The 22441-nt window shown below is 44.3% G+C and overlaps 1 long non-coding RNA gene across 3 annotated transcripts; it reads left to right on the forward strand.

Moving 5' to 3' along the window:
* Window positions 1–7056: 7056 nt before the first annotated feature.
* Window positions 7057–9689, forward strand: LOC128414248 (uncharacterized). Of its 3 annotated transcripts, none has more exons than XR_008330623.1 (4): window positions 7057–7304; window positions 8732–8930; window positions 9365–9461; window positions 9565–9689. It is a non-coding gene; the product is annotated as an uncharacterized LOC128414248 (long non-coding RNA). The 3 variants fall into 3 exon arrangements; XR_008330622.1 differs by having other exon boundaries at window positions 7065–7304; window positions 8837–8930; XR_008330621.1 differs by lacking the exon at window positions 8732–8930 and having other exon boundaries at window positions 7079–7304.
* The last annotated feature ends 12752 nt before the right edge of the window (window positions 9690–22441 follow it).

The raw sequence follows: 22441 nt of genomic DNA on the forward strand, positions 1-22441 counted from the left end.
TATAATTAGAAGAGCACATTCATTTATTTAGGAGTGAATCTCTTACCGTCCCCCAATATCTTATGTCTGTTAGGCTGCCATGTTTCTGGGGGACTCAGTCAAGGGATGTGGGTCCTTATGTAACAAGATCCATTTCCTCAACACAGCTTTATTTTATAGCAGTGTTTCAGAGCCTTTTCAGGTGAAAATTGGAGCAGATCCCTTCTAGGGCATCACAGTTGGTTTGGTAGGCACAACATTCTGCCAAGGGAAGCAAGTATTTAGCATGTTATTATTCCCATGTTGTAGGGAACAGTATTTACTGGTTTTATTTTTTATCAGATTCTTGGTCAATTGCTAATTCACATAGTTTTCCAATTCATTTAAAAACCTGTATTGTGTTTAGTTGCTATTGTTAATCAGAGAAGACGAGCTAAAATAAAATCAAACCAGGTGGTCTTACCATTCTGTCAATGGGTGCTGATTATATGACACATACTTGCTTATGCAACAGAGTTTGATTGTGCAGTGCATAATTAATTCTTGGAATTCATTGCTATGAGATGCGATGATAGCCATTAACCTAGATGGTCTTGGTGATGGATCAAGGTGGGGGAGAGGGTTTCCTTTCTGACAGATACTTTTTTATATAAGCCCCCTGCCCCATCCCAAGAATTATGCTAAGCTACCATCACAATGCTATCCTTCTATTTGGATGGATTTATAAAGCAAACTATGGGATGCGGGTGGTGCTGTGAGTTAAACCACAGAGCCTAGGGCTTGCCGATCAGAAGGTTAGTGGTTCGAAACCCCACGACGGGGTGAGCTCCCGTTGCTCGGTCCCTGCTCCTGCCAACCTAGCAGTTCGAAAGCATGTAAAAGTTCAAGTAGATAAATAGGTACCACTCCAGTGGGAAGGTAAACGGCGTTTTCATGCACTGCTCTGGTTCGCCAGAAGCAGCTTAGTCATGCTGGCCACATGACCCAGAAGCTGTACACTGGCTCCCTCAGCCAACAAAGCGAGATGAGAGCCACAACCCCAGAGTTGGCCACGACTGGACCTAATGGTCAGGGGTCCCTTTACCTTTTCTATAAAGCAAACTGGCAGTGATCCCTGCCATTAAGCCCAGCTTTAGAAATATTAAATTGTAAGGAACTTCAGGTTTACTTTCCAGAAAACACTAAATCTTACAGAACTTTGTGAACTATTCTTCTAAGACAAAGGCGCAGCTTTAATAACTCTGCAGTCTAGCATGTGTGGAACATTCTATTGAGAAATTCCAGGGGTGGCGCCAAACACAGCAGTGGTTCCTCCTCCTCCTCTTGGGACTACTAGCAGCAGGAGGCTACTTAGACCCTCATTCCGCTCTGCAGCAGCAGGAGGAGGAAGAAGAGGAGGAGGAGTCAGCCTCTGGAGCCATGCCCTGCTCGGCACCTTGCCTTTGCACTTTGGGCACATGGGGGGCACCAAGAATGGCACCTACCCCCCAAATATAGAGGGGGCTCAAAAGTACTCTGCCTCCAGGAACCGGCTGGTTAATCAAGATTAAAAACCAGCATTGATGGCTCAATGAAGACTTAGCCCCACTGAACCCAATGGGACTTTTGAGCACACATGTGTAGGACTCCACTATCAGAGGTATTTGGCAGCCCACTGTATCCAATCAGATTATTATTATTACCGTATTTTTCGCCCTATAGGACACACTTTTCCCCCTCCAAAAATGAAGGGGAAATGTGTGTGTGTCCTATGGGGTGAATGCAGGCTTTCGCTGAAGCCTGGAGAGTGAGAGGGGTCGGTGCGCACCGACCCCTCTCACTCTCCAGGCTTCAGGAAGCTATCCGCGCAGCTCTCCCACGGCTAGCGGAGAGCTTGCCTGCACCCAGAAGCTTGGGGCGCACTGAGCTCAGCACACCCCAGGCTTCGGGCTTCGCATAGCTCTCCCACGTCTAGCGGAGAGCTTGCCTGCACCCAGAAGCTTGGGGCGCGCTGAGCTCAGCACGCCCCAGGCTTCGGGCTTTGCGCAGCTCTCCGCTAGCTGTGGGAGAGCTGCGCAAAGTCGCGCAGCTCTCCCACGGCTAGCGGATAGCAGCCTGTTCTGGGGGCTGGGGAAGCTCGGGCTTCCCCCGCCCCAGCCCCGCACCTGGGGGGGGGGAAATAATTTTTTTCTTCTTTATTTCCCCCCAAAAAAACTAGGTGCGTCCTATGGGCCGGTGCGTCCTATGGGGCGAAAAATACGGTAAGTGGTTTTTTTAAAAAAAGTAAACAGGCCTAGTAAACAGGCAAAGTTTCACACAAAGCTAAAAAGCCAGTGTAAAAACCATTTCTGACAGCATAGTTGTGGCTCAAAAGTAAGTTCCAGTAATGGGGCTTACTCCCAGGCGAATGTGCATGGTATTGCAGTCTAGAAGACACAAAGACACACTGCATACAAATGGAGCACAACTTCCTTAGCCCAAGCCTCAGTTTCATAAAAGCAACTAAGATGATACTTGAGTGTTGCTTGATTTCAGCAAGGCTCGAGGGTTTCCACCTGCGCCAGAGAAAAATGCAGGGGCCTTGCTAATTTGCAGATGTGAGCAAATGTTAATGCATATAAACATATGCAACAACACTCAAACTTATTCTTTTAAAACTGGCCATGTAGGAATAGCAATTAGCCAGGCTACTGGCAATCAGGTCAAGCAAGTTTAACCCTATTTTGGTGGCAATGGGTTGGTTTTTTGTTTTTTTTTATAATAGCAAGTGTAAACATTTGTGGGTTTCCAGTTCTTTGCAGAATAGAGGTCTCTGTTCCTTGGCTGCCTCAAGGCGGGCAATTTTAGGGCAATCTTCCATAACAGCTGCTCTGCTACTGGCAACTGCAGATCTAGATGAGGCTCAGGTGCGTTTTTAACCACCTTATCATCTACCTATGCTCACAGCAAGTCTAAAGGGCAAAGTGTAAAAGATTCTGTCAGTGTGGCACTTGTCATCTGAGCAGCTCTACCGGTCATGGAGCCACAGGCTTCAGTCAGCAGGGAGGAAATGAAACCTTTGCTCAATTACAGGCTAGAGAAACGTGGCCACATTTTCAGCCAAGTGCTACTTTGTGAAATGATTTCTTAGCCCAGCAAAACCATTTTAAATTCAGACTCTTTCATGAGCCATTAGATGGGGAGGAGGCCTGGAGAAAGAAGGGAGGGAGAGTCACTGATTTTGTTTGCTTACCATTGTTCCATGTCTGAAGCATGCTCCCATTCGGTGTTAACTCTGCAGTCCTAGGCCCATTTACCTGGGAGTAAGCCCCTTTGAACTCAGAGGGACTTACTTCTGAGAAAGTAGCTATGGGATCTGCTGTAAGAAAACCCAAATGGTATTTATTCTCAATAAATAAATACAAATGTGCTAATCAAGTGAGGTTGCTGCTCAGTAGTTCACATACAGGTTTTTGGAAGCCTTGGGAAAGAGATTCTCAATAGGCCCCTTTTGACTTGTTGTTGTCATCATCCAGTTGTTGACCAGAGAAGGAATGACTGCTGGGAGGAGTGCAGAGAGAAGCACCAATAGCAGCAAAACCAGACGTGTCTCTCGCATATGGGCCAGGGATTGCCACTGGGGATGAGAACTTCAGCTGGTGCTTGCATTAGTGGCAAGTTGGGCAAGGCTGCCCTCCGGACACTATGGTTGCTGCAGCTTACCTGGACCAGGCTGTGGCAAGGTCATGGCTGTGTGAAATGCTGGTGGAGCAAACCCAGCACTCTAGCCAGGGCATCCTCACAGCCCCAACCTCACCACTGTCCCACCCCAGCATTGTCCAGGTAAGCTGTAGCAATGCCAGTATGGGTGCTCAGTGATGCTGGCCGTGCCTGAACAAGTTGAGATCCCATCCATCAAACCAGGCATGGCCAAACTTGGCCCTCCAGCTGTTTTTGGACTACAACTCCCATCATTCCTAGCTAACAGGACCAGTGGTCAGGGGTGATGGGAACTGTAGTCCTCAAACAGCTGGAGGGCCACGTTTGGCCATGCCTGCATCAAACCAAGTGCAGCACATAAGCCAAAGGATTGAGTTTGAGACTATCTACAAGCAAAGTGTGTGCTCTTGTTGCTGAACTTTCCCACTAACTTTTAGTAGGATCAACAGGCAGCTCAGATGAGATTATATTAGACACCCTGATTATAGGTTCTGATCTCTTTTGTAGAACAGGTTGGTTTTTTCTGGGTAAATTTTATATCTTTTGTTAACCTGCTGTGCATGCTGGCTCCTGTGAATGTCCGATCTTGCTTTTGAGCATGGGCAAGACGCTAACAAGGGGCCATAATTCTATACCATCAGAAAACACATAATTATAACTTTGTGTCACATACATATTCATATTTTTACACACATACACTAGAGCAGATTATGCATAAACACATTTCAGTATACCAAGTATAACTTTTTAGTTATGGTTTTCAACGATACTCACTAAGAATGTGTCATATATATATATATATATATATATATATATATATATAATATGTGTATATATATATATATATATATATATATATATATATATATATATTTGTGTGTGTATGCGTGTGTGTGTGATATAGATTAGATATAGATATAAAAGTACATATATAACTATATATATTTATATAGTTTTATATATATAGTTAGTTATAGTGTGTGTGTGTGTGTGTGTGTGTGTGTATATATATATATATATATATATATATATATATATATATAATATCTCACATCACTATTTGTATTGCCTAGCTTTATAAAACAGGTTAAAGTTCCCTCTTTGTTTAGCATAATTACTCAAAAAGAGGAAATGGAATTATTTCCTGCACTGCATATACTTTTATAAGGCATATGCTTATGTTTAAAATGTATTAAATATTAATAAAGTCATCATGTGTGTGTAATATATTTTTATATATAAGAAACAATATGCATCTCAAATTTTGCTAGACTCTTAAAGCCTGTTGAGGTATGTGCTCTGAAATGCAATCCTGGAAAGTACACAGATATTCCAAAATTTTCCTTTGCCTCACGACTGTGTCTGATTGCATGCCATTAGAGCCCAACCTCAAGCACTTCTGGTGGGTGTGGGCAATGGGGGTGGACATGGTAAAGAGTTGGGGAAGCCTGTTTAGGTGTGTTGAACACCCCCCCTCCCGGCAGTTCATTTGATCAAAGAACACAAGAAGAGTTGTGTCTGTGTGTGTGTGTGTATACCATGTATCATAAAGACACCACAGTCTCTGCTGTGCCGCTTTGTCCAAAAGGAATACAGACCCTAGTAAGTGTGCCTGGTACCCCTGGAATCATTATACTGTGGTATAATGGTTAGAGTGCTGGATCTGGGCCTGGAGACCCAGAGTTTGGGCCTGTCACTTTTAAAACTTCTAACCTCACAGGATAAAATGAGGAACAGGAGAAGCTTGCATGCCTCTTTGAATTCCTTGGAGGGATGGTGGGATATACCTGAAATAAATAAATACATTCCATCCTCTATTTAAAGGGCTGTCAGAGGATTGCCCTGCACTGGAAGGGTTGTCTGGCTTAAAGAAGCAGAAGCAAGGAGCGAACATTGAAGTTGCCCATTCAGAGGTAGCACCAGAACACAAGAGGGGGGGGGTGTCTAATGACTTGCACTCCTGTCACATGATGGGCATTATATTATTTTCATGACGTTAAGGCACGAGACTATTGATAATCTTGGCAATTTCATGCCACCCCTTCCCATGTAGACCCTGGTTCTTCTGAGGTTTCAGACCTGGGCTGTGGTGCCTAAAATCTGCTGTTCCTGCACATGGCACCTAATGTTGAGTGCCTGTAGTTCCTTATGAACACACCCAAACTAACAACCTGCCATTTTTTTTTTTGTACTCTAGTTTTTAAAAGGCATTGCTTTTTTTAGTCCATCGCTTTTCCTTTCATTTTAAAAGTGGCACCTAAGGTTTAGTCCAGGATGAAGCAGAATGGCAAGTGAATATAATTAGAGGTTCAAAGATTTGATTATACACTTGTGTACAATGTGTAAGTAATATTATGTTACCAAATAATGGAAGAGAAGGTAACATTTCAACCTAGCAATTATTTTCTTACGATACATCGGAGCCGTGGTGGAAGTGAGGCACTTAAAGGCAAGGAGAAAGGGTCAAAAAATGTATGGGCTGCAGGAATGTTCATTGAAGCAATTCAGATATTTAGGCACCATCTGCTGTGTTGGAGTTCCCCATTCACACATGTATGTATGTCACTACCAAGAAATCATACCTGAGAACTCAAGGCTAAATATCTGAACTGATTCCACTATTAGCTATTAGCTGATGTGAATAACCTGAGGTGGTTGATTCATGAAGGCAGTTTAAAACAGGCAACTTATCTCCTGTGGAACATGCAACTGTGAGCTGAATGTGGAATGGAGAATAAATATATTTTATATTGCTTGGTGTGTTTTTAGTGTGTGTCACTTTTCCTCCATCCATCCATTTCATTTATTTCATAAAATGTATATATCACTTGATTGTAAAAGAAACCTCAAAGTGGAAAACAAAAAGAATAAAACAACAAAATAAGCAGTAAAAAAAGAGAACAATTTAGAACCTTCCCAAAATAATTAAAAGCAATGATAAGCTGAAAACTAGATTAAAACACATGTCAATGTTCTACAGGTCTGGAAAGGCTTGCCTAAGCAAAACATGTTTTTAGCAGACGCTGCAAAGAGTACAGTGAAGGCACCTGCTTGATGTCAATAGGCAGGGAGTTCCAAAGTGCAGCCGCTGCCGCCGCACTAAAATATCAATTTCTTACAAATATATAGAGTATTATGTGACAACTGCAACCACATAATTACATAATTTTATTGTTCCGTGGCTGTGCCATGCGGAAATTTGATCTTACCTGCTGAATTGAAGCTTGGTTAAGCAAAATCTCTCTTCAGATTCTCTGCGTTTCTGATAAGATCTGATTCAGCGGGTAAGATCAGAGTTTTGCAAGGCCTAGCCATGGAATAATGAGAAAAGCTCTTGGGCCTGAGAAAAAGTAATCGGTATACAATATAATCAAAATACAGATCAAGCGAAGGCGTGGATGAGCCCTTACCCATCCTCCCTAGGACTCTATGATTCAGTCCAATAAGTGAAAGTAGCTTAAAGCTGAGCTGAATTCTCCTCAGCTACCTTGTCCCCTGTTGTGGCAGTTGGCACAGAAAATTCTAGATCTTCTCCCTTTGGCTCCATTGTGTAGGGCATTAGCATGCATGCCGCGCAGAAAACTAGTCTGGGCAACTCCTTGGCATCATTTATTTATTGTGAGGAAAATGAAAAGGGGGATGTAAATGTAAGCAGCAGGGGCAAGGTGGGTGGGGGGAAGAGAAGGGGAAACCTTTCAAAAAAAGCCAATGGGGAATAATGCTCCAGGGAAGATAAAACAGATTCCTAACTCATCCAGAACAAACTCAGTTTCCCGTGACTAGTATGTTGCTGTTTTTTACCCTCGACCCTCTTAAATACACTTCTACCTGACGTACCACATGGTTAGTAAGGGAGCGATGCCCCTCTGCCTGGTTCAGCGAAGCCCCATGTTGTGAGAGGCTTCAACCTCCCCCTCCCCACTTTTCTCTTCCCTGCCACACTGATTTTGTCTGTGAGTGTCTGGGCAGCCAGTCTGCACTTTGTGGCAAGGTTCAAGCAGACAGCTAGACACGCAGGCGAGCCGTTCTTTGAGAACGTGGCAGAATGCCATCTGCCGCTTCAGAGTATTTTCCCCCCTCCCTCGCTGTCCTTGCACTCCTTTCCAACTCTCACACACGCATGGCCCTGGCTTTTGGAGACATGCTTACCAACTGTCAATTAGCAGGCCTCAATACACTGGAAAAGAAAAGCAAGCTGCCTCATGACAATGATGGCATGTGGTGTGTGTGTGTGTGTGGACTCTGTCACCAACACATTTGCCATGAAACTCGAGCCTTAGAAGGTCCCTGACCTTAAAAAAGAATCCCAGCCTCTTGGTGCTTTCGATGACCTCCTCTCCCTCTCTGCTTCGTGCTTCATGAAAAGCTCCATTGTGATCATTTTACGCAGCAAAGAGATGGCGATGATCTCATAGGTCTGGGTGAAAAGGGACCGTCGTTGCTCAGTGCTGTTGGAGTGATCTCATTGGTGTGCTGGGATTAGGCAAAGGGAGACCATCTGCAGAACTTTTAAAAATAATTATTATTGGTGACCGTAATGGGGGATGTTGTGTGTGGCATGCCTGGCTTTCCCCTAGTTTCTTTGGGCACGGGAAAAGCGGGGTGCTGTTGCACTTGGGAAAAGGTTCAGGTGTACAGGTGGGAAGTAGGCCAGCCTCCGGCCAGAGATGACCCAAGGTATTCTGCTGCCTGAGTTTCCCCTCTCCTCTTTGTTTCTCTGCTGATATAAAAGAGCAGCACAGGAACAAGTATGGGAGAAACTAACAAATGACAACTGAGGGTCCCTGGGGTTCTTAGCAGAAACAAATGAGAGAAAATAAGAGAAAATTTAAACATATGGAAGGATTGATTTGAGAGCAGACACCCGAAGGCATTATGGGATGAGGGTCGACGAAGGTATCATACACCAGCACCAACTTTACAGTCCAATTTGTGGGATGACCAGCCTCATATAACCAACATGCTTAAGCCTAACAAATGCATTCAGGAGTTAAGATCATAGAGTAAGCTGTCCTGCCAGGCTTAGATCACTTTGAGAGAGACTAGGTAATCAAGCCTTTGTTTACCCCACCAGACTACCAGAGAAGCTCAATGTTTGAGGAGGTGCTAGCCGGTTACTCCAAGCCCAGACTGCATGGCTCTCACAAGTCACTCTTGACTTCCCATACCAATAATTTAGGAACCTTCACCACTTTGAAATTAAACTAAGTTTCACCGTCTGTGCAACCTTTCTGACTGATGTATGGAAAATGAGCCTGACCTTTGGAGATTTGGTAAGTAAACAGTTTTTAACTTACTAAATGTGTGGTCTTTTCCTATGTTGGGGGAAGAGGGTATTATTTTTGGAACTCACTTGGAAATACATATTGTAAAGGTCCATGCTTATTTCCATGCTTTACTTTGCTGTATAGTTTGCGATTTAAAATCTCTGCTGTTGTTCTCTCACCAAAGAGTATTTGCCCCAAGCTTGGATCTTGTCATCCAAGGAATTATCCTTTTTATACCTACTTTTTACCTTGCCAGCCAACACAATGTAGAATTGAGCTGATTTCAGTTGACTTAAGTATGTTTAACTTGGTTGGATTGCGTCTTAGAGTCCTGAAAGTGACCTGCTTCTTTGTTCCACCAGTAGCAGAAGTTGATGGAGAGTGCTTTTTGGCAGACAAATCTGACGCCCATCCCTTGACCATTATCCCCTTTTTTCCAGGAACAATAGAAGTGTGTTTGTCCAAGATGAAATCTACAAAATGGGCACTTAATAAGATCTTCACATCTGGCCAGTTATTTTCTTTTTCTAGTTCAAGGTAACAAAAATAAAGAGATGACCTTTTATGTTATGTTATTATTTTTTTACTGCCAGGTTTTGCTACCTTGTTTCCTAATGGATGTCCTGATTCCTTGTTTTAGAACAAGAAAATGATCTAAATAAATAGATTTTGACAGGAGGCCAATTCTGCTGCCAGAATTACGCTAATTAAATATGCATAATTCTCTTAATTAGAAAAAAATAAAATAAAGACCAGATTAAGGTTTCTGCTTGTTCAATTGGTTTTCCTTCATTTTGGAGCTGGATTTCTCTTCAGGAAAAGATGTCTATCGGCTAAAGAAACATTTAAAAACCCAGCTGGAGTTGAGCAAAGTCCTTGCTCAGCAGAGTCCAAATGTGTTTATGTGCCAAAACATACGTTACCACAGGAATTTTGAGATCTAGGTCAGAGATTCAAGCTTCAAAACATGTTTCCAGTGTAAGAGCCCATCGGCTGATGTCTGAAGAACGCAGTAACAACAGGGTGAATGTGGTAGTAACATTCCCAATTTCATTGCAACTAATTTATGATCGGTGAATAAAATGGAGGGCTGGGTTCCACCTGACATGCTCAGGCACTGTCTGAGACAGCCAAATCCATCCCCTTTAAACTCCAGACAATTTTAACAAACCTCTTCCAAAGGAGGATGGTGTGATAAAGATGAGCCAGCCTCAAGAAACGGACTTGAATGTTAGCCACAGAAACTGTTAGGCCAAGAAGCAATTTGACTGAAAAGCTTTTGTGGCTACGCCAGCAGCCAGTTCAGCTACTAATTGCTTTTATTTTATTTTTTCCATAGTTGCTAGCCATTTTCACACATTTCTAAGCAAGGATGGTCTTCCCCATCCTCATAGCCTTCCTCCCCTTTTAAAGTCTAAAGAGGGAGAAGGAAACCAATAATTAGTAATAATAGTGCTAAAGATGTATTCTTGGACAGAAGGCTTTTTGTGCAAGAAACTCTGCATAGGCATGCATAGATTTGGCTCACGTTTCCCCTGCTCTAAATTACAGCCATGTCCTCAGAGCTGGCACATGCTTCTTCGGAAGCAGAGAGGCATATAAACAGAGGGTTCCCTCGTATGGGACATTGCCCTGGTTGACCTGCAATGCCCCATCCAAGGCAGTTAAGGCTGCTTTCAAAGGGTGCCTAGTGTGGGCATGCACAATTCATTGTCCCCCAAAGCACTTCAGAGCCACATAAAGTATGTTTTGTGTTCTGGAGCTAAGGTTCTTCTGAGCAGAATGGTATATGAGTGGATGCTTCAAGAAATTTAAATGACCCCCTCTGGAGTGCCATTTGTGAGGCTGGCTTGGTACTTTGAGAGAGTAGTTATTGGGCACGGCAACAGATGGGTCAGCAGGACGAAAAAACATCTGAAAAGCTTCTGTGCCCTGGTTCCCAAGCCCACAGTAGAGCTTTCACATGCTTCTTCTGCCATGTGTAGTGGGTGGAGCCAAACTGGTGCCCTCCAGATGATGTGGACCCCAACTCTGCTCAGCCCTAGCATGACCAGTGACTAGGGAGGATGGCAGCTGTAGCCCACAAGTTCTGGAAGCCACCACATTAGCTGCCCTGTGCTACAGGACTCATCTTGGGCAAGCCATAATGGTGGTAATCTGGAACAGGGACCATGAGACCATCTATGGAGGCCCCTTCTATCACTTCCAAAGCCATGTTTGGTTGGCTCAAGTGGGAGACTTTGGAACTCCCTACCTAGAGAGGTTTCCTCTTGTCCTTCTCCTTCTTATTAAGTATTAAGATCTTGCTACAGTGGTACCTTGGTTTTCGAACGTCTCCGTTAACTAACATTTCAGAACTCGAACGCTGAAAACCCAAAATTAAATGCTTCCGTTTTCATAAGCACCTTGGAAGTCGAACAGCTTCTGTTGAGTGTTGCTCAATTTTCTCAATTACCGTATTTTTCCATCTATAAGACATCCCCATGTATAAGACTCCCCCTATTTCTGGGGACTTTGATTTAAGAAAATGGGGGGGGGGAGATACTATCCGTGTATAAGACGAGCCCAGATTTTGAACATTATTTTAGAGTAAAAAAACATAGTCTTATACACGGAAAAGTACAGTAAATTTGCAGACCGCCCTTTGCGCCTCGGTTTTCAAACGTTTCGGAACTCGAACGGTCTTCCAGAATGGATTACATTCAAAAACCGAGGTACCACTGTATTCTGGAAGGCTTTTGGCCTTTATAGAGGCAGGATCCTATAGCTTCACAACATACATTAATTACAATCAATCTGGTATTTTACTCCGGTTTTCCACTCTGGCTTCTTATCATAGTGGGCTTTAATGGTTATTTAATTGCTGTTTCTGTCCATCACTGTTTTCAAAGGATTTTGCTATTTTTGTAAGGTGGCTTGTATCATGAAGAAAAGCCAGGATATGAGCATTTTGAATAAAAAATAAAAGTTCTGAACAGTAAATAAAAGTGGATACATTTTCCTATGGCATTATCTAGCCAGGGCAGACTTCTTGTGCCTAAGGCGGACAGTCAAGCACCCAAGGTAAAGTGTCACCTTAAGACGGTGCCTCTGCCTGCTGATTTCAGCAACTGCGTGCTCGCCTCTGAGGGAGACACATTTGTGCAAGCTCTAACCACGACCTCTTTTTACTTAACTGTGTTATGCCATCAAAGTTCTGTGTTAAATGAAACTTGGCTTCCTGCCAGCATAATGCACAGAAAAGGAAGGCTATAAAGTCAAAGCTGGGTTGGGACTCAAGAGGTCTAGCTTGAGGGCTTCTGTGTCATGTAGAGGGGGGAATCCCCCTCCCCACACAATTATCTCCCTATGTTGCATCATGGTTCATCTTTTATAGAACTTAAGGCGATCCATGGTAAAAACTGGGTGGGATAATGAAGAATTTCCACATGCAGATATCTGTATCCCACCCTGTGGAACACCCTGCCACCAGATGTCAAAGAGAACAACAACTACCAGACTTTTAGAAGACATCTGAAGGCAGCCGTGTTTAGGGAAGCTTTTAATGTTTGATGCATTACTGTATTTTAATATTTTGTTGGAAGCCACCCAGAGTGGCTGGGGAAGCCCAGCCAGATGGGCAGGGTATAAATAATAAATTTATTATTATTATTATTATTATTATTATTATTATTATTATTATTATCATCATTATCATCATCATCATTACCATTATTATCACTATTATCATTATTATGTCAGCCTCTAAAAGCTACAGACGACAGAGAGGCTTGGCTTATTATTACTACCTAGAGGAAGGCCCATGCAGAGCTTGCCTGAGGCCTGGGGCAGGCAACTTGTTAGACTAAAGTTATAAACTCAAACAAAAAAGCAGCCATTCCCTTGTAGAGGCCCCAGCTGGCTTAGCCTTCTGAGGTCAGGGGCAAGGAGGAGCGGAGCCTTCTGATGGCATCTTGTGCAACAGCCTCTAAATCTGGCACTGTATGTAGCATGCAAGCCTTAGTCTAAGAAGCTGGCTGCTCTGATTGTATAGCCTACCCTGGTCCAGCACTTCTGTTCTATCTAGCGCATCGTCTCCCCACACACCTGGAATTATTCTAAGAAGATAATCCTCCTCCCCACTGAGCAAATTGCAAGCTTCTATTGGTAGAAGACTCTGCATTTCTTTGTAGTGGTAGCTATTATCTATGGGTCCTGAACTGGCAGTACGATGGAGAGGAGGAAGAGGATCCTGGCGAGGGGTGTAGCCGGGACTGGGACACACCAGGGCAAGCTGGGGATGGGGAAGGAAGTACTCACAGAGTGACGGAGGATGCCTAGAGGATGGATGTCAATGCACTGGATCCAGAGCAGCAGGACTCATCTCCAGAGCCACAAACACAGTGGGTTCTGAGGCGTAGGGAGCAGCGGGAGGGGTGCTATTGGAGGTTGAGACAGGCAAAAGCCCACAGCCCAGCTCCCTGGCTGGCCAGGTGGGGCTTACTAGCTCTAGAAAGAGGGCTGTGATTCCTCAGCTGGAGGAGGCTTGGAACAGGTGAGGGTCACCTGCCTCGTCAAGCCCAGATGCTGCAATCAGCTGCAAGTAAACAAGGGAAGTAGAGCTGAGGTGCTGTGTCTGCTCAACTGCCCATGTTGATGGACTTTGGCTTGGTTCCTCCTGGACCTCTATGGGACGGTACTTTGGGTATCTTGACTGCTAGAATTCAGATTTAGCTACTTTGTCGGAACAAAACAAAACAAAACAATTAAATATATATATATAAATTCCTTCCAATAGCACTGAAACAGAAGTGTGCATGCACACGAAAGCTCATACCAATAACTAACTTAGTTGGTCTTTAAGGTGCTACTGGAAGGATTTATTTTATTTTGTTTTGTTTTGTTTTGTTTCGACTACGGCAGACCAACACGGCTACCTGCCTGTAATGAGCTACTTTGATTGATCTTGGACTTCATTTCCTGACCTTTGCATGGATTGACTCCTGGACTTTGAACTTGTATACTGACTTGCTACCAGGTAGGCCAGGGGTTCAGGCCACCCTGTAGCAGAAATCCACAAAGAGTTGTGAATCTTTAAACCTTCCCTCAACTTTTGGTGTTAAAAATGACACTAAAAGTTAGGAGGAACTGCGCCCACCATTTCTGCCTTTTTGGTGCGATGCTTTCAAAGGTCCCTTTGTTAGTGTTACATCAAGGGAGAGCCAATAAATAAGTTATCCTGAATGAGGAACTGCATGGCATCAAAGCCTTCAGTCACTCAACACAAGCAGAAAGGATCACACTCGGAGTTCTGTCTCCCATCTCCTGCTGTATTAGTTACTGGCCCTGGGTGCTAATTTCATTTATTTCTCAGCTTTCTTCCATAACGGAACCTAATATGGCATACACTGACCAACCTACCTAGCTTTACCAAGTGCATGATGTGCTCACAGACTGTTAAGAAGCATCTATATCAAACAAGCAGCCACCTGAGCACAACAGCCATCTTTCCTGGAGCTGAGGTAGCTAGGCACTCATTTCTTTTCAACTTTGGGACCTTCTTCTTGTGCTGGCTCATGTCTGGGTTCATGTTTCTTGACTTGCACAGACTGCTCAGTGGGCCGCCTTGCTCTAACTCAGGGGTCCCCAAACTAAGGCCCACAGGCCGGATAAGGTCCGAGGGACTCGTTTATCCGGCCCGCAGCAACCCCTGCCACCCTCCACTCTTACCAGCGCTGCATTGCGCTGCGCGGCTGCCCACTTCTGGGTCAGAGGAGCACCGGAAATAGCTTGTGCGCATGCGCAAGCATTATTTCTGGTGCACATCCAGGTCGGAGGAGGCCCTGTGCACATGCGCACAAGCAATTTCTGGTGCTCCTCCATCCCGGAAGTGCGCCGGAAATAGCGTGTGTGCACGCATATGGGCACACGCTCCCCCGCCCTCCGGAGGGCCGCTGGAGACACCGGCCCAAAGCACGGTAAGTTTGCTGACCCCTGCTCTAACTCAAGCCCTGATTTTCCCCTCTTGCGATGCTCATGGGAGTTGCTCACCTGCTCAAATCAGACTGCATGCTTTTTGATTTCAAGTCCTTGTCCTTCTTGACTAGGAGTCTCTGAACTTTGACTTTGGACTACAATCCAGCATTCACTCAACCCTGACTTAGGTGCATGATGGTTCTTCTGAACTGCTTCTTCTGAAATATGTCTTATTCGACTCAACGCAAGTCAAGGGTTCCTTTTGCTAGAGAGGCAACAAAAAAGGCTTTTATGGGTATGTTCGTAGCAAAAGGAAGAACAAAGAAACAGTGGGGTCACTCAGAGGAGAAGATGGTGAAATGCAAACAGGGGACACAGAAAGGGCTGAACTCCTCAATGCCTTCTTTGCCTCAGTCTTCTCCGATAAAGAAAACAATGCCCGACCTGAAGAATTTGGAGCAAATGATTCAGCAGAGGAAACACAGCCCAGAATAACTAAGGAGATAGTACAAGAATACTTGGCTAGTCTAGATGTATTCAAGTCTCCAGGGCCAGATGAACTGCATCCAAGAGTATTAAAAGAACTGGCAGATGTGATCTCAGAACCACTGGCAGTCATCTTTGAGAATTCCTGGAGAACAGGCGAAGTCCCGGCAGACTGGAGGAGGGCAAATGTTGTCCCTATTTTCAAAAAGGGGAAAAGAGAGGACCCAAATAATTACTGCCCAGTCAGTCTGACATCAATACCAGGGAAGATTCTGGAGCAGATCATTAAGCAAACAGTCTGTGAGCACCTAGAAAGGAATGCTGTGATCACCAATAGTCAGCATGGATTTCAGAAAAATAAGTCATGTCAGACTAACCTGATCTCGTTTTTTGACAGAATTACAAGCCTGGTAGATGAAGGGAACGCAGTGGATGTAGCCTACCTTGATTTCACCAAGGCATTTGACAAGGTGCCCCATGATATTCTTGTAAAGAAGCTGGTAAAATGCTGTCTTGACTATGCTACCACTCAGTGGATTTGTAACTGGCTGACTGACTGAACCCAAAGGGTGCTCATCAATGGTTCCTCTTCATCCTGGAGAAGAGTGACTAGTGGGGTGCCACAGGGTTCTGTCTTGGGCCCGGTCTTATTCAACATCTTTATCAACGACTTGGATGATGGACTCAAGGGCATCCTGACCAAATTTGCAGATGACACCAAACTGGGAAGGGTGGCTAACACCCCAGAGGACAGGATCACACTCCAAAACGACCTTGACAGACTAGAGAACTGGTCCAAAACAAACAAGATGAATTTTAACAGGGAGAAATGTAAAGTATTGCACTTGGGCAAAAAAAATGAGAGGCACAAATACAAGATGGGTGACACCTGGCTTGAGAGCAGTACATGTGAAAAGGATCTAGGAGTCTTGGTGGACCACAAACTTGACATGAGCCAACAGTGTGACGCGGCAGCTAAAAAAGCCAATGCAATTCTGGGCTGCATCAATAGGAGTATAGCATCTAGATCAAGGGAAGTAATAGTGCCACTGTATTCTGCTCTGGTCAGACCTCACCTGGAGTACTGTGTCCAGTTCTGGGCACCACAGTTCAAGAAGGACACTGACAAAGTGGAACGTGTCCAGAGGAAGGCAACCAAAATGGTCAAAGTCCTGGAAATGATGCCTTATGAGGAACGGCTAAGGGAGCTGGGCATGTTTAGCTTGGAGAAGAGGAGGTTAAGGGGTGATATGATAGCCATGTTCAAATATATAAAAGGATGTCACATAGAGGAGGGAGAAAGGTTGTTTTCTGCTGCTCCAGAGAAGCGGACACGGAGCAATGGATCCAAAGTGCAGGAAAGAAGATTCCACCTAAACATTAGGAAGAACTTCCTGACAGTAAGAGCTGTTTGACAGTGGAATTTGCTGCCAAGGAGTGTGGTGGAGTCTCCTTCTTTGGAGGTCTTTAAGCAAAGGCTTGACAACCATATGTCAGGAGTGCTCTGATGGTGTTTCCTGCTTGGCAGGGGGTTGGACTCGATGGCCCTTGTGGTCTCTTCCAACTCTATGATTCTATGATTCCCTTAACTGTGAATCTCTGAAAAACAAAGACCAAAACATGACACCAGGTCTCAGTGATAGAAGAAAATGAAGAGAACCTTTGATCCAGAAGTTCTAAATATGTACAAAAAAACCCTTTTTACCATTGAGTAGACAGAGCTTCCTTTTGTCTGACTCCAACATTCATTCCCCCCCCCCCCAATGTTCCCTGGCCAGGGTGCAACTGAAAACAGCTCAGATCAATGTAAATTCTCCTGCTTGAATGGAATACTGACAAGGTGATCACCCTATTGTCTTCCTTCACAGTTAGGCACCTGGTGTCTGAAGCTGTGGCCCTCCAGTCTCTGACTCCCACCAGCCCCAGTCAGCCTGGCCAGTGGTCAGGGATGATGGCCACAGGTACCCCATCCCTGATCTAAAGAAATATCTAAGGAGCCTTTGTCTTGTTCATCGACTCTCACTCACAAACTTAATTTTCACACAGCTGAAATCATGATTAGTTTGGCCCAACAGAAGGCTGTTTGGGAAGCTGATTTTATATTCACTGCTGCAATGCTGTGAGCAAGGGTGGGAAGAAAAGAGTGGGTGACCCTTCTGCGTGTCTGCAAAGCAGGTGGCTTCCCTACTGCACGTCAACTGCTGTCCTCACGGTGTATTTGACACACATCTAACAGCAACAAAATGACTTTCACTCCCTCAAGCTTCTCTTCAAGCTACCGTATTTTTCGCTCTATAACACGCACCTGACCATAACACGCACATCGTTTTTAGAGGAGGAAAACAAGGGAAAAAACATTCTGAATGAAACAGTGGATGTATCATTTTTGTGCTTCATGCTGTGGCCACAGACATGTGATCTGATGGTGAATTTGGGGTGACCCAATGCAAAAATCCTGAGAATTCCTGTGGATCCATGCTTTGTAACCACGTTTTTGCACCATTGCAGCCCCAGGCAACAGTGGCTGCATGATTTTTCTGGTGCAGGCTGTAGCCATGGACATGCTATGTGATCTGATGGTGAATTTGGGGTGACCCAATGCAAAAATCCTGAGAATTCCTGTGGATCCATGCTTTGTAACCACATTTTTGCACCATTGCAGCCCCAGGCAACAGTGGGTGCGTGATTTTTCTGGTGCAGGCTGTAGCCATGGACATGCTATGTGATCTGATGGTGAATTTGGGGTGACCCGATGCAAAGATCCTGAGAATCCCTGTGGATCCATGCTTTGTAACCACATTTTTGCACCATTGCAGCCCCAGGCAACAGTGGGTGCGTGATTTTTTTTGGTGCAGGCTGTAGCCATGGACATGCTATGTGATCTGATGGTGAATTTGGGGTGACCCAATGCAAAGATCCTGAGGATCCATGTGGATCTATGCTTTGTAACCACATTTTAAGTGGGGAGCGAAGGAAAAACAAAGAAGGGACATGAGAGGGGTGTGCAGAGAAGCAGCTGGCTAAGAATGCAGGAGAGGGATTTAACGGGAGGGAGAAAAGAAAGGCAAAAGTTTTCCCCCACCCAAGCCAGCCATCTCTCTCTCTCTCTCTCTCTCTCTCTCTCTCTCTCTCTCTCTCTCTGTCTCTCTCTCCCCCCCTCTCTCTCCCTCCCCCCCTATCTCTCTCCCTCCCCCCCCCTCTCTCTCCCTCTCCCCCAGCAGCACCGGAGCACAGAGAGGAATTAGAAGGAACACACTCTGCTTTCCCCTCTGCTTGCCTGGAGGGGAGGGGCTTTCCCTGCTCTTTGTTCCGTTTCAGCAAACACAGCAAGGAAACAGAGGAGGGTGGGCAGTAAGACCCTGAGGCAGAATGCAGGAAAGCAGCCACTTCCTCTTTTCAGGTTTCCCTTCTCCGTGACTCACGATTTGATTTTTGCCTGATTTTTTGGCTCCAGGGACCACACATTCGCTCAATAACACGCACAGACATTTCCCCTTCCTTTTTAGGAGAAAAAATCTGCGTGTTGTAGAGGGAAAAATACGGTATTTTTGAGTACGATCCTACCCACTTACCCTGTTGATGGCTGAGTGCGGAGGGGCAGGTAGTAGAAAGGTGCATTGTTGCCTCTCTGATGGCCAGCAGGCGGAGAATGCCAGCAGAGGAAACAAGAGGGAAGCTCTCAATGGGGTCATTCAGGATGGGGCTACCGGTAGATCCAAGGCCTTAAGGAGTCTAAGCCACAGGCATCTGATTGGCCACCATTAGAAAAAGGACTAGATGGGCCACTGGTCTGATCCAGCAGGCTCTTCTTCTTTCATAAGAAATGGCTGGATAGATACAGGAGAGATATGGATCATGGCCAATGGCATACATCAATTCAGAAAGCAGCAGTGGGATTGTATAGGATGCAGAGTAAAGGGAAATGTATAGTCTCAGTCATGTACAAGCTGACTGGACGTGGAATCTGCTCAGGTTCTCCATGAAGGTCAGTCTGCTCCTTCAACCACCCTATAACCACACCAATGTTTATTTGCTGCCCATGAGGACAGCAAATATTCAAAAGTATCTCCCCTTTTCTTTTAATTAGCATTATGGTTGTATTATTTAATTAGCCATTATTGCTGCAAGCCCTAGGCTCTGTGGTTTAACCCACAGCACCCCGCCCCGTGTCCCAATAAAGAGTGTAGGAGCAGATAAACTTGGGAGTTGCCAAACTCTTGGTAACTTTGCCAAGAAACCAGGACACACACAGAGATGCAAATAATGATGAGTAGGGTGTGATGGCAAGAATGATAAGAGGGTGGATCCAAAAACTATGACTGTATCTACTTCTGTTTATTCTGCATCCGGTGCACGCCCACAGCTGGGTAGGAAGAGTGTTTACACGTTAGCCACAATCCGTATCTATTGTGTCATTTCTTACGAAATACTGCATTTTGATGCATCCCCGCCCCCCCCATCAGCTTGGATTAGTGTCAAGAAAAAGAACAGTGTAGTTGAATTTGAAGTTGATGATGTGTACACAGCCTGAGTTTGCCACTGTTTATCATCAGTACCTTATCCACTTGATTTGAATGGGACTAAAGCAGGGGTGACTAGCCTGTGTCCCTCTAGCTATTTTTTTATTATTATTATTATTATTATTATTATTATTATTATTATTATAATGTATATCCCACCCTCCTCTCAAAAGGAGCGCAGGGCGGCAAACAACAAGCAATACAACAATAAACACATCTTTAAAATCCACTTTAAAACAATTCCAATACTAATGCAGGTGATGAAAATACGACGGAGATGGTGCCTGTCTAACATTTAAGGAGAGGTGCCATAACAAAGGCCCGATTCCTATACTGTGCAGAATGGACCTCCTGATAAGTTGTTATTTGTAGGAGGCCCTCACAAAGTGATCAACTGGGTATGTAAGACGTGAGATGATTTTTCAGGTTCTTGGACTGCAAACTCCAACCAGCCCTGGCCACTGGGGGTAGTTGGGAGACCAACAACATCTGCAGGGCAACAGTATGACTTAGTCTGAATCTAGTCCAAAAAAGGCAGGGGGAACCAATTCAACACTGACTAGTCAATTCTTTCATGGTTGTAATTTCAGAACATTCAGATCCATCAAATTCTGTGCCTCCAGAGAACAAGTTGGGAGTGGAGGTGGAGTGAGAGGCTCACAGACAGAGGCTGTGCAATGTTTTCAATCACTAGATTTTTACATTCATCTGATGTTTACACACACGTTGGCCTGGTTGACATACAACTCTAAGCCATGATTTATTTAACCAGGCACAAATTATCTTGTGCTTAAGGGTGGGTGATGGGTTCACACATAACACCGAACCATTAAAAAAGCAAAAACAAAGGCTTCAGAGATCGTGTTTTCAGTACAGAAATCCTAGTTAAGTCACCGGGCAGGGTTCACACTTAACACTAAGCCATGGTTTAATAAGCCATAGACTAGCATTATGTGTGAACCAGGTGTGAACCTTGTGAGTAGAGCCATTGGTAGTTATGTCCTCTACAGAGCATATGAAGTGTTAATGTAAGCCTTTGAGTTGCACACAACTCTTCTTTATAGGTCATCAAAGCAGAAAAATAAGAAAACTTGTTCGAAGCTGAGGCAAATGGTGTCATCGCAGAAGAGCCATCTTGAGTTTTTCTGAGAAAGTTGCAAGGAGGCAGCGTTGAGCAACCAGATCTGGTCATTCAATGCAGCTGATCCCTCCAAGACGCACAACACCCATCTCAAACACATATGTGGGAAGAACTGAAAGTTGAGCATGGAATGGTGCAGTCCCACTTAGGTGAATGCTGGCCCATGAAACTTCAGACCACAGTAAGTTTTGGGGCAGGCATAGGCAAACTCGGCCCTCCAGATGTTTTGAGACTACAGTTCCCATCATCCCTGACCACTGGTCCTGTTAGCTAGGGATGATGGGAGTTGTAGTCCCAAAACATCTGGAGGGCCGAGTTTGCCTATGCCTGTTTTGGGGAGTGGGATAGAAAGAGACATAAGCATACCAAACACTATCCATTTCTTTCCATGAATGGATCCAAACTTGCATCATACTAAAGGTGTCTTCAGAAAGAGGACTGTTGATTTTTTTAAAGAGACCTTAATATTATGTGATGATGTATACAATAAATGGAGTATCTAAATAAAGCAAAAAAGGAATCATAGGGTTTCAGGCAGTCTTTTGTTTTAAACTATCCCTTCCAGTATGACGGATCCTTCTACTTGGCATACATTATAATATAAATAATCCTGCAGTTCTTTATTTCATGATATGGCAATCTATAGGAATGTTTGGATCTAGGTGATGCTGCCTCTTAAAAGATGGTCTGTAGCACTCTGATATTCAGCTCCATTCTGCTCCCGTTTGTTTTAAACACCCTGATCTAAAATGCTTTGCCTAACTGTTTGATGTGGAACCTGCATGTAAATCTAAAATGTGTGATTTGCATAGTTAGCTCTAAGATTTACATGCTGCCCCATGTGAATTTGATTTCAAAGCAGTTTATAATCACGTAACATCACATCATTTGCTGTGAGCATGTATATACAGGCATGTTCACTCAATGTATCTGTGCTTGCAAGTGTCCACTGCAAAGGGCTGCCCAGCAAGTGTGTATGTACTACATGCACTTTCAGGGAAATGTATTTTATGCAGATTCTACATTAAAAACTTCAGTTAGTGTCTCCACCCAAGAACTTTGTATTGAAGCGGTCCTAAAATGGAGAGTAAATCTGCCTTGTTAAATGTGATAGCTCCATAATCTACTCAAGAGTATAACATTCTAAAAAAAGATATATTCTGGTACCCAATACAGTTTGCAAAAGCAAGCATAATATTCTTAAAAGATTTTAAGGAAAATGTGTACATGTGTGTGGGAAGTGGGGGAAATCCTCTGAGATAAACATTCCATTTCTGGGTTTCCAACTGAGCTGATAAACATAGATGTCCAAAAAAGCCAGCTGTTCCCTTTCATCTGTTTGAAGTGCAGCTGGAATAATGCCCACAGAGCCTCCACCAAAATACTTTCTTTGAAAGCAGCTTGCTAATTGTCTT

The sequence above is a fragment of the Podarcis raffonei genome, chromosome 5, assembly GCF_027172205.1.
Source record: "Podarcis raffonei isolate rPodRaf1 chromosome 5, rPodRaf1.pri, whole genome shotgun sequence".
NCBI classification, from domain to species: Eukaryota; Metazoa; Chordata; class Lepidosauria; order Squamata; family Lacertidae; genus Podarcis; species Podarcis raffonei.